General features: G+C 37.2%; 1 pseudogene across 1 annotated transcript; it reads left to right on the top strand.

Moving 5' to 3' along the window:
- Window positions 1-2,974: 2,974 nt before the first annotated feature.
- LOC101293312 lies at window positions 2,975-4,917 on the top strand (annotated as a pseudogene). Its single transcript, XR_184827.1, has 2 exons — window positions 2,975-4,756; window positions 4,854-4,917. The product of XR_184827.1 is annotated as a putative pentatricopeptide repeat-containing protein At5g43820-like (transcript).
- Window positions 4,918-13,344: the final 8,427 nt, after the last annotated feature.

Consider the following 13,344-nt stretch of genomic DNA (forward strand, 5'->3'; position numbering starts at 1 on the left):
AAAACTATAATACTTGATCTGGTGATAGATCCTGCTGTCAATTGTAGACAAAAATTTAGTGCTCCAATCTTCAAATTTAAAAGGACTGCTTTAATCGTGTCTGCAGAATACATGGGGAGTTCATCCTAGCAGCATGATACAACCATTCTGTTACGTGATAGCTTCACTAGCAACTACAACAAAAAAACATAACTACTCAATATCCGTACACAGCATGACTCAACCATTCAATATCCTGTCACACACAAAGATTATCCAAAAAGAAATGAAAAGGGTACTAATATAAGTCAGAGATGAGAAGAACAAAACCATCTAAAGTCAGAATCTACTTTCATTGCAATCACTGTGTCAACAAAAATTCAAGCTTTAAAAGCCAGATGAGGCATCTGACATTCTCAAACCTTACATATACCAAATGTGGATAATACTTCAATACAATTTAAGAAAATTTGGCCTAATGAAAGAAACTAATAGTTCTGAAATTAGGTTGTCCATCAAGTTACCGTGCACAACACCATTTCAGCTTTCTAGGGAAAAGAAGGTAAGCAATATTTAAACACCTACTATGCATGTTTGACATATATTAGGTCACTTTGCGAAGTTGAATGGCATAACTTAAGAGCACACCTAAGACCTTAAAGAAAACTTAATTAAAAGTCGAAACTATCTTCATTGTACCTACTATATCCTTCCTACGAGAGATTGCTAATTTAGAACAGAATCAAACACTTGTCAGAAGTGGCTGATGTGATGGGTTTTGTTCATTTACCAAAATCCCACAGGCCAAAACTAACCCCGATAGTGAAATAAAGAGACTTCACCAGCTAAAAAAAATTCTATTTTGTGTGCCCTACACTCCTTAGATAGTTTAAGCAGAAAGACAGCTTGAATCCACAGAAGTGGCCGGTAAGAAACCAAGTACAGTTAGTGGCATCAAGCAAACCCTTCTTATGGTAGCAAGACAAATGCATTTGTAATATCCGTGAGATAATGTTGACAATACTATCTTGATGTAATAAATTTGGTTAAAATCTACTCGCAAGCCTCATAGTTGAGGCTTACAGTCCGTGTATTGAATTAAATTTTACATGCCAAAGACTCACAGTCTTGCGAGCTTGATATTAGGTCAGACTGGGATTGACACAAACAATTTAGATGAAGAAAAATTACCAGCTAAAGAGTGGTTGCGCTCCAACCAAATAGCATCTAACTGCAACACAATTACAAAAAACAAAAATCAGACAGATCAGAAATCTTCAGAGCCAATAATGAAGTCAAAAGAGAACCTGAATTTCTTGCATTTTCCTTCTTCCATAAGAGACTTGTTTTTTTTTTTTGAATGGCCGTAAGAGACTTGTTTAGTACCTTTAGAGTAGAAATTAAGGGCATCAATTGGGGAATGACCTCAAGATTTCCTTCTGGACCCTGCATTTGATTACATTGTGAAGAAATAAGTAGAGCATCTGGATTGTTATAGTAGAGAACCAAACAAGTTCAACTTCACAAAACAATAACTTCCTTATTCTCAATCAAATAATGTAAAGATTTTATACTAGTCAAAATACCCGTAAATTCTAGATTTCTGGGCAATGAAATCATGAATTAAGGACCAAAAAAGAAAGAAAATTTCACTAACAGAAATTTCGACCAAAGTAATAAGGATTTGGAATCCAACTAAACAACAAATTAGCTATCGTAGAGTTGAAATTCATATCAATGGAAAGAAAGCAGATAGTTGCAATGAACAATTCAATGGAAAACTAACAGCTCAATGATCAAACAAAGATAAAAAACCATTATCACTGAACCATGAGACACCTCACACACCCAAGACAAGCCTTCAACTTCTCTCCCTTTATTCTCTATCGGCAACGAGCTACGCATGCATGTAATCTCTCTGCCGTACTGGATTCCAGATCCAGACTCTAACCTCGAATCCGTTCGAAATAGTGGAGTGTAGGTTGAATCTCTGTTCTGTCCTCCAATCCAGCAGTACATTGAATTAGTTACCGTGACGATCTGAAATTACATAAGTGCCCTTCCGTGAACAAATAGTATGTAACCAAACGAAAAAGACTAGGCAAATTTCAGATTCTCAGAAGAGGTCATGCGACACTATAGTCTCTCCCTCCGTCGTCTAAAGCTTGGAGAAATCGAAACCCACTCAGCTACTTCCGCCTCCGCCAAAATCAAGTCAACCTCCGTCAAGAAGAACGAAGAGACCATTTCCAGGTGGGGATTCTTAATTTGAGTAATTCCTTTGCTGATGTGTGTTCCTTCACTTTTTTGTTTAAATTCTTGTAAAAATGATCGTGTTGAGTTCGTAATGTTAGGTCAAATCTGCATAGGATTTTACTTAAATCGAGATAACTATACTCAATCAGGCATAGCTTTATTGATTTTGCATTCAGGGTAGAGCTTGTTGATATCAGTCTAAATTTGATTAAGAAAATTGTCTTTTATTGGATCGTTGGTATATTTGAGTTTCATGTGGTTTCTGAGTTTCAATTGGATTCTATTAGTTATCTGGTCACTTTAATTTGCTTGGCGTTTTTCCAATAATAATGTTGAAATCTTATGTTGTCAATATGTGTATTTCTGAACCTTCCTGTTTTCAACTACTCTTTGATTCACCAGTGTTCAATCTTTCAAAAATGCATTGGTCTAGCAAGATAGTCATATGGCCTTAATCTGACTACTACCCTAGCTATTCCACCGGGAGTCAGGCCTAGGATCTCCTAATCTGATGATAGTTTTATGAGTATATTTAAGCTCTGCCTAGTTTTCCACAGTTTGGCCATATGAGTGATCTTGTTCAATTTCTAATATTTCGTTATTTGAATAATTTGATACATAGGACGATTATAAGAACAAGGAAGGCCCTTTGGCGTGTGAGTTTTACCCCCACTCTCAGACAACACACCATTCTCTCACTGTTACTTATTTCTGCCTGCCAGCTCTCTCCGCCCCAATGATGGTGTTTCATGGCAGCGCTTCACGCCATCTCTTATCATTGCTGCCATCTTTTAGGTACTATCCACTGCTTCACCTTCATTCTCCAATCTCGTCGTCTCTCTTTTCAACTGTTACTGCTCAATCCCAACATGAATACATCAAATTCAATCCGAACCAGTCTTCTCTTGACGAACGCTCTGTTCTTCACGAGCTTTCGAACCTCTTACCAATTCCCCACCAAATTTCACCTCCAAAACAATTTGAACCTACTAATTCGAATAAGCAGGTAGAAAATGTTAGGGCTGTGGATGGGTTTTTGTTGCCGGAGGAGAAATTGCGTGGGGTGTTTCTTCAGAAATTGAAGGGTATAGCTGTAATTGAGCATGCTCTGGACAATGCTGGTGTTGATTTGAGTGTTGATGTTGTTGCTCAAGTAGTGAATAGAGGTAGTTTAGGAGGTGAAGCAATGCTTGTGTTTTTCAATTGGGCGATTCAGAAGCCGAATGTAGCTAAAGATGCTCATATGTATCATGTAATCATCAAAGCATTGGGTAGAAGAAAGTTCTTTAAGTATATGATGCAAGTTATAAGTGACATGAGGAGCCAAGACGTATGTATCGATTTGGAGACTGTGTCGATAGTGATGGATAGTTTTGTGAGGGCTGGACATGTATCGAAAGCAATCCGATTTTTTTGGGACTTGGAAGAGTTCGGGTTGGATTGCGGTACTGAGTGTCTGAATGTGCTTCTGCAGTGTCTGTGTCAGCGGTCTCATGTAGTGGCTGCAAGTTCATTTCTTAATTCAGTGAAGGGGAAGGTGGAGCTTAATGGTGCGATGTATAACATAGTTATTGGTGGGTGGTCGAGATATGGTAGAGTTGGTGAGATGGAGAGGACTTTGGAAGCAATGGTAGCAGATGGGTTTAGTCCTGATAGTGCAACTTTCTGTCACATTCTTGAGGGTTTAGGAAGAGCTGATCGGATTGATGATGCAGTTGAGATTTTTGAGAGCATGAAGAGCAAAGGTTGTGTTCCAGACACCAATGCATACAATGCAATGATCTCTAATTTTATCTCTGTTGGGAATATTGATGAATGTGTTAAGTACTTCAAAAGTATGTCGAGTAATGGTTGTGATCCAAATGTTGAAACTTATACCAAATTGATTGCTGGTTTGCTTAAAGCCCGAAAAGTGGCAGATGTACTGGAGATGTTTGATGAGATGTTAAGTCGAGGATTTGTTCCTACTATGGGGACTATAACCACTTTTATGGAACCCTTATGTAGCTATGGTCCACCATATGCTGCTATGATGATCTACCAGAAAGCAAGAAAGGTTGGATGTAGAGTTTCGTTGGCTGCTTATAAGCTATTGCTTATGCGCCTTTCTAGATTTGGTAAATGTGGAATGTTGCTAAACATTTGGGATGAGATGCACGAATGTGGTTATGCTTCTGATATTGAAGTTTATGAGCTTGTAATCAGTGGACTTTGCAACATAGGGCAGCTTGAAAATGCTGTACTTGTCATGGAAGAGTCTCTGCGAAAAGGTTTTTGCCCAAGCAGGCTTAGCTACAGCAAACTAAGTAACAAACTTCTTGCTTCAAATAAGTTAGAGAGGGCTTATAAGTTATATTTGAAGATTAAAGCTGCTCGCCGTGCTGACAAGGCACAGAGGAATTTGGCGGGCTAGGGGATGGCATTTATGAACTGTCATCTCACTGTTGGCAAGATATTTTCTTCCTTTCCTTCCTACAGCAAGTTATGAACTTACCCTTTAGAAGAGTGGTTTTCAGTAAGTGTATGTGTGACACAATTCAACTGAAAGTAATACCCTGTTGACTATTTCAGTTGACTATTTTTTTTTTTCAGTTGAATGAAGGTTAACCTTAATGCAGGAAACACGGGGAAGATTATGAATATAGTATCAGAGATTGGCTTGATAATGGAGCTGTCATCTGATCCGGTAAGATCTTGTATCTTAAACCATAGGTACTTTTTATACCAGCAACTTGTCTTTGCAAGTTTCTCACATGGAAATATAATTACTTTTTTTCTTTATCTGGATGTGTTTAAAAATTAGAATCTTTTGTTTATCATGACTACCTTTCCACATTTCATGTTTTCTCATTACCGAATTAATTGTTGCAAGCAGATGAACATCATGGGAGAGAAATCAGTATATGTTAAAGTTGGCCAAAGAATTTTTTTAAACAGTGAGCCTGCTTTGACAGGTCAAAAGAGAAATTGAAAATCCCATGTTGATAATGTCAAAGATAGCTGCACCTCTGACTATTTTTTTTTCAGTTGAATGAAGGGTACTACTTACTGGGTGCTTACCCTTTAGAAGAGTGCTTAACCTTAATGCAGGAAACACGGGGAAGATTATGAATATAGTAGCAGAGGAAAACACAATTCCTCCTACTGGTACAGTAAAGTATTTACAAGAGTGACACGTTGGAGCTCCAAAGAATTTTGATTGCTGTGGATAGAAATTGATTTCTGAAGTCAAGAATGGCAAAACTGAACTTTCCAGGTGATTTTGGAGTTAAGGATTGGCATGAATGGATGAAGATGCTAACAAGGAATGTATTGATCTAGAATTCGTTCTTTAGAAAATTTCAAGGTAAATGTTGAGTCTCTGTTGAATGTTTAATAAATTTGATATCCAGCTATACTTGAAGCCTGTTTATAGTGCTCATATTTGGGCCTATATGAAAATGAACTTTTGTAATGACAGCCGCTTAAATAACGTTAAGGTGATGATGAACATAGTATCTGCTTAACAACCTATGAAAATCTTTCCATAACTTCTGATATGTGGTCATTTTGATGAAGATATTACCTTTGCCTATTTTGACTAGTTAATTTTTTTTTTTTTTTTCCTGATATACATGAAGTTTTATGTGAATGGCTGACTGACTTCTCACACTGTTTTTTCCCCTTTTTGAAACACAGGTAAATTCCAGGCCAGGGTGGTTGGGTGTGCAATTTATTCGTAGCACTATATACTGTGCCTCTATTGTGGTGATTCTAATGTTCAGTTGACAGGCAGCTGTATACATCTTTAACTGTAAAACAATCTGTAATTTTAGATTGTTGGGAAAGAGAAGATTACCTATGTTATTTATGTTTCTGGGGAAATCATGAGTAGAGGTTGTAGACCATGCAATATTTGAAGTGATATCAGTAATAAGCCGATGAATATAACGAGGATGAGAATCAATAATACTAACATTAAGACGTATAGAACTGTAGATTTCCGACAGAAAATAGTACCAGCACACTAACCATGGTTTATTGCATTAAAAACCTGTGGTGACTGCACTAACGATGATCAATGCCCAGTGTTTCTTTTTAATACACAATTCCTCTCCCCCCGTTTTTATAGTTCTGTTCTTGGTATGTTGCTGTATAACTAATTGATTTTGGCACTTTTGCTTTGGACCAGGGTGACTGCGGACCAAATGTTGAGGCTTGTAGTTACGTAATTAAGAGATTATGAGTTGTGACAGCGTTAGTTGGATTGTTGGAAGTTGGTCTCAAAAAATAGGTTGGGAAGTTGGTTTTTGTTCCAATATATGAGCAGTGTATGAAACTGTACGTATTGAAGAATGCAACTATATATAACTGGGAATTCTCTGTTCTAGCTAATTTGGAGCAACATTGACTAAGCACGATGCTCAGGCAATCTAATGAATTCACTAAACTATACAGTAGGAAGCAATTTATAAGCCGAGTAAGATTCCTATTTGTTTCATCATGGTATCGATCATCAACTAAATGCCTCACTGCTTCTTCATGCTCTCCCTTAAAAGCATTGCTCTGAAACTCTGCAAATTCTTCGTTGATTCCTCCTCTTCAATATTCTCCTCTTTGTCCTGATAATCAAATTACCAGTTCAGTGGAGGAAAAAACTAGATCGATAATGGAAAATGGGCTTCGATCTATGTCACGAAAACTGTGTGAAGTCGTTGTTTTCTTATTCATATCAATTCAACAAACATAAATACATGCGTTCATCATGTAGGAACCTTATCTAAACTTCTTCAGATTTATCAGTACAACTCGTCTTACATAAATAATTAAATATCATGTGGGAAATAACTCTTAGCTAGAGTGACAATGTCAAGCTCTCTTCATATCAATGTCAGCTAAGCTAAGAACACAATTGCGGTTCGCTGCAAAAGAAGTTGTTTGCCTCAGGACTAAAATCGATTGACCCCAACAAGTCTGAAAGATCGTCATCAGGTGTCTTTTGTTGCTCATCAGCTGCGACCTCCACCAAAGGCTCAGGCATGCACACACCATCCTCATACCCCATCACTCCTCCACCAACATCATTGCAACCAGATGTATCAATGCAACCATTTTCCGAGGATAAACAGGGTATAGCAGTGCCATAATCGTATGCCGCAGACATGGATGATACGGGAGCATCATGAAGGGTGCTGCTGTTTACCACGTTTTGTTCAGCCACGTCTATATTACTACTCATACCATAAAAAAGTATTTCCGCCATTTCTTCCATTTCTTCAGTACTCAATCTATCTAGGAATTCCTCAAAGCGATCTTTCTCCTGCAGCTGATTAAAGATTCCATGATTGGCAGCTAATGGTTGCTGTCCAAAATTCTCCTCATCACCTCGAAAGCTACTTGCTTCAGCTTCTAATAAGGGTGCATAGTTATCTTCAACGCATTCCAATGTCTCTTGTAGTTCAGCTGCGAATGCATCATCATCTTGTGATGGCATTGTTGGTGGTGCACTATCAATGGATGGTGCAGTTCGTTGTTTCTTGGCTTGTGCTTCAAGCAACTCTTCTTGCTCCCCCCTGGAGATTTCCGTATCATCACATGCATCATTATTTTCAAGAACCTCATCTTCCTCTTCACGTTGCTTTCTCTTCTTTGCGATCTTGGTTTTGGGTTCACCATTCTTTCGCAGTAGACAAAGAACGTAGTCTTTCAGCTTTCGTTTCTTGTCTCTGAGTGACCGATCAAGAAAGAATTCGTACAAGATCCAACAACCGTTCTGCACCGAGTCTACGTTTTTGTAAGTCAATCTTTTCTTCAAGCCAACAACACGACCAGTCTCAACAGATACTACTGGCTTGCCGAAGTCGTCGCTCCTCCAGGTTCCACTTCCAACATTCCGGCGTATGCGTTTGTCTGTGGAACTTATCGTCTTGTGTTGAGTGAAGAAATAGATGTCCTTGTTGAGCCTCAAGTCCTGTGGTCGTCTGGTCTTGAAGTCTTCCCATATCTCCCAAGGTTCTTGCTTACCGTAAAGGTCGCAGTCGAACACCAAGCGATTTCTACCAGGCACGTTCTCCCCACTCAACATGGGCTTGAGGTAGAAGAGAACTAGTTCATCGTCCATGGGGCAGAACCTCTGGCCAGGAAGTTGGGTGCCTCTGCTCTCTTCCATGAGAATTGTTTCTCTTGCTTTTCTTGGTTTCTTGCAGAAAGATTTGTATGTGGAACGAAGATGAGTAGCTAGGTTTTGATGGATAGAATTGTTTCGGGAAAGTAGACGATCGAGCAGGCTAGGGTTTTGATGAATCGGTTTAAAGAAAGTTAGGGCTAGGGCTTAAGATGAGTTTTGCTACAAAGAAGATAGGAGTCGATCTTAGGGTTCGGATAGGAAAAGGTTTCAGATGGTCCAATTTATAGAAAATAATGATTTGGAGGCTAATAGGATTTCCATGGGCCAATAGGATTTCCATATCCTAGATGGTTTCTATTTTCTATTTTTCTAGACGGTTTCTATTTTTCATTTTTTCTTTCTTGCTAGCTACATATTATTTATTTTCTTCACATATATGTCAATTAATGCAAGTTCTCAACTATGTAGAATCTTTTTGATTTGGCAGCTAAGAAGGATTTTGAGAAATTATGCACCAAGCCACATAAGTAAAATGTGGATAGTTTAAGACATTATCTTCCTTGCCAGCTGGTTATATGTCGATATTAATTAACGATAAATCATATGTGGAAGTACACCTCTGGTATTTCATTTCAAGGAAATCAACATATTACCAACAATGTCAAGACCAAAATCATTGTAACTTTAGATGGTATGATATATAAGCCCTTTGCTATACCTCCGAAACAGAAGGATTATTGTGTAAGCAAGATTGTTAATTAAGAACAAGATGGTTGGATACATGGCCCTCGCAGGTATAGAATACATATTGCAAACTCTCCTAACTATAGCCTTTGTCATGACATGAGAACATGGAAATCATGGGACACTTGCTGTTTGAATTTAGAAATAATCAACAGGTCTCTCAAGAGGGTCTTTGACCCTGCGTTCATTTTCCTCATAATATGTCTGAAGTCGTGAATTATGCAACTGAATGGTAGAACAGTTATTGTAATCCTGTAGTGCACAAGAGTTTGCAGATCAATTTTTGTTAGAGTGGGAAGGTTTAAGCTGAATATTGATGGCTAGCTGAATTGACTAGTGGTCTTATGACCAAGATTGGTGCTGGGGAAATTGATGTTGATGATTACAATTTTCATTCCACTAGTATAATTCAAAGTTGAGATGACTGCAAGAAGTTAGCAGATGTTGACCAATCTCAAGATATAGATTAATTGATGCTGCTAAAGTAAATTTCCAGACTCACAAATGATGACATTTTTAACATTATATAAAAACTTACATCATCCTTGTACATGTATTAAGTTGGTAACCTCAGCTATTAAAGAAACAAGAGAAAAGGATGATTGGAAGGTGATAAAAGTACAAAATAGAAACATTACACCTATTTCTTTGGGTTCATGCTCATCTCTCTGATTTGCACTTTCCCTTCTGGTTTCTGCACACAAAACAACAAGATTTGCTCACTCACTTACAAATAAAACTTGAAACCGTTTCAGTACTATATATCAGAAATAGAGTATCAGGCAGAGAGATCCTGGAAGCTTACATGGTCATATTTGCACCAAGCAGTAAGAGAGACACGGATACTCTTTATTCAACCACCTATCTTTAGTCCAAAAGTTGTTCCGCGATGATAAACCTTTTGTATACAAGAAAATATCAGTTGCACCTCATTTACAGAATTATTGAACATTTCAGGACTAGTTTTCTTATCAAATTGAATTCAACATAAAGCTCTCCTCAAGTGCTGCTACTCCTAGTTCTGTGTAAATTACTCGATCTATTTTATATCCTTCTCTATGATCAGTATGGAAGATGCGACAACAGAGTTTGCACATTCTACAAGTCTATGCAAGAAGATAATAGTCACTCAACTAGTATGAAATAAGTAATAGTGAATAGTAAATGCCCAAGAGAAGGGAAATAGCATTTCATATATCCAATCATTTACCAGTGGCAAAAAAGAAAGAAACATGCATCTCCAGGTCATAGTGATTTAGAATTTTAGATCATCAAAATATTGCTCCTAGCCCGGCCCTCACCTCTCAACGGGATGCTGCTTATAGATATGATCATCGAGCATAAAACAAAACAGTATCATCTTAAGTAATAGAATCCAATTGCACAAATAGTTACATCCATATATTCCATCGCGACTATAAAGAAAACACTATTTTAACACAATTTTCAAGCCAAAATTCTGATGATATAATAACTATCCGACACTTGATTGCTTATTTTTAACTTTTACAACCCCAAAACATCAAACATTCCTAGTGTAAGATCGAAGACCATCTTCAAACTGTAACATCAGAGTGTAAGATCGAAGAGGATCATAGTTTGGTGTCCATCAGAATCAGAGCCCTCCCTGTTGATAATCACAAGGACGCATACAATGGATTCATTCTAGCTTCTAATAGTTAAAATGACACTCCCTTTTCGAATAACTCATATTCCATAAAATGTCAAACATAGAACTTCCAGAATATTTTTCATATTTTGTTGTTTCTAGACAAGAGAGACTTAGCTCCTATTAACGACGGCTGATGTAGCTGAGGTCCAGTGTCATCCAATCTCTTAGAAACCTTCAAGCAGTGTTCTTCTGCTCTGTTTTCCTTTCTCAGAAGAACTTTATCAGCTGTAGATTGACTGGATTCACTGCATCAAGCAAAGAGGGAAAATTATAGAAAAAATTCTTTGATGCTGAAACTCATTTATGATGCTCAATTTAGTGTTATCTACACAATTCATGAACATACTTGCCGTATGCAATATTGAATTTATTCGCCATATGGAATCAAAGAAAAATGCAAAGTTCTGCATGCATCAACTTATACGGGAAATGGTCTATGAAATCATAACCCGGATATGAAAGACTAAGGATTCCTAATATTTTTAGTTCATAGTTCAAAATCAAAGAAATTGTCTTGAAAACTGGAATCAATATTAAAACAATGGCAGCTTGGAAGGTTCACTTACATCATTCGCAGAATCAGTATCCCCGGATCAACTAACACATAATCAATCTTTGATGTGGCCATTGTCTCAGATACACCATTAAGTGTACTGATCCCTTCAGCTAGATTGACATTAGAGCCTTTAGACCTAGCTCCATCAGAAACGACATCTTTGCTGCAATCATGGTTCTGAGAACTCTTTTCTTTTCTAGACAAAGTTGAATCGAGATCAAAACTATCTAACCTATTAAGAAGTAATAGGTCAGGTAACTTTTGTAAAGTTGAATATATTACACACTAACATTAAACTCGAGCTGTAGTGATTTCACAGTAACACTAAGCTCAAACCATAATCTACACAACGAAGCTAAACAATCTGCTAAGAAATTGTGCGGATCACAACACGAAGGAAGAATCAATTTCATTATACTAGCTATTTATATGCACAAATTACAATAACCTAACTACCTAAGCAAATTTAGGAGGAAGATGATCGTAACCGAGAAATGCACAGAGCGATTGGCGATTGGATTAGAAATTGAGCCGATTTTATCGACTGCTGAATCCGAAATCCAAAGAATTGTGAAACGATTAGAACCGAGAAGACTTGCAGATTTCAACGCCGGCTACGAGAGAGATAGCAGAAGATGAACAAAGAGAGGGAGCGTTTTGGGTTTTTATATGAGAAAAGGATAGAGGCGTATCGCGCTTTTTCTAAAACTAATCAAAATACATTTGAACTAGCGTGACGGGTCACTTTACTTGGGCCCAAAATTGGAAGTCGACCGACATAGATCCTGGCGCCAATTCTAAACATCAACTGGCCGCAAAAATGGCAGAATCAAACAGTATAAAACACTACCCAAAAAAAACAAGGCAAAAACAAACAGTCTAAATAGAAAATCTCTTATTTTGTTAATTATTTAATTGTAAAATTTGATTTACTTATATAATGCAAAATTACTATAGATTCTCAGACAATTATCCACGTGGACACATATAAAATGGCCACATCAAAATTGAGTAATACTTTATATTAAATATTGCCCCTCCATTGAGTTATATTTTTTATTGGCTGCCTTAATCTAATATATGTTTTACCAGTGGGAAAATGTCCATTTAATCAAAAATAAGAAAACTAAAATCGAGTGATATTATTGGTTCAGACCATCACCAATTACGTACCAATGATGATGACATGAGATCATATATTGTAATTAATAAATAATTTTAGAATCAAAGTGCAAAACTAGAAGTAATGGTTGAGATTATGAAAGACAAATGGATGGATGAGATTAGAAGAATAGACTATATAATCCCCCACGAAGCCGGATTTTCATTAGGGTTTGCTCATTGTAGCCTCCTACATCTAATATCTCATCCAAAACTCTCTCTAGCTACCATTCAAACACCAATTGTATTTCTAGGATTGCAATCGACACTACCATATAATCCATATTACATCTCACCGGAATTTCTTTAGAGTAATTCAATTAAATATTTGGTGGATTTTTTAGGATGAGAATTTACAAGGAGTAAGTACAACAACACCAAATTGGGCTCAAACCACACAACAAAGGTACCAATATTAAGCTCTTATATTATGTAACAATGTTCCAGATCTACTTGAGGAAATCTTTATGCTTCATCTGCTATTTTGTATGTTTGATATTCAAACTTTCATGGTTTACTCACATCCAACATCTCATACGTATAAACTACCGCAAGCGGGTTAGTGGAGGCACTAGTTCCCACAACGGGATTGTTTAGAATGTGGTGAAACTTTACGTCATGTGTTCGGAAGCCTCATTTAGTGTCATTTAGTGTAATTACTAAATTATATACATGGCCAAGTAGGGGCAGCAATGCTCTGTTGGCCGTACAAGGTCCTTATTCGGAATAGTCATTCGGTCTAGGAAGCTTTATAGATCTCGTAATTAATCTGAAACCAATTTTTTTAATAAAAAACATATAAACTCTAAAAAAGAAGGGTTAAATAAACAGAGAGAGAGAGAGAGAGAGAGAGAGAGAGAGAGAGAGAGA

This window comes from Fragaria vesca, linkage group LG5 (genome assembly GCF_000184155.1).
Source record: "Fragaria vesca subsp. vesca linkage group LG5, FraVesHawaii_1.0, whole genome shotgun sequence".
NCBI classification, from domain to species: domain Eukaryota; kingdom Viridiplantae; phylum Streptophyta; class Magnoliopsida; order Rosales; family Rosaceae; genus Fragaria; species Fragaria vesca.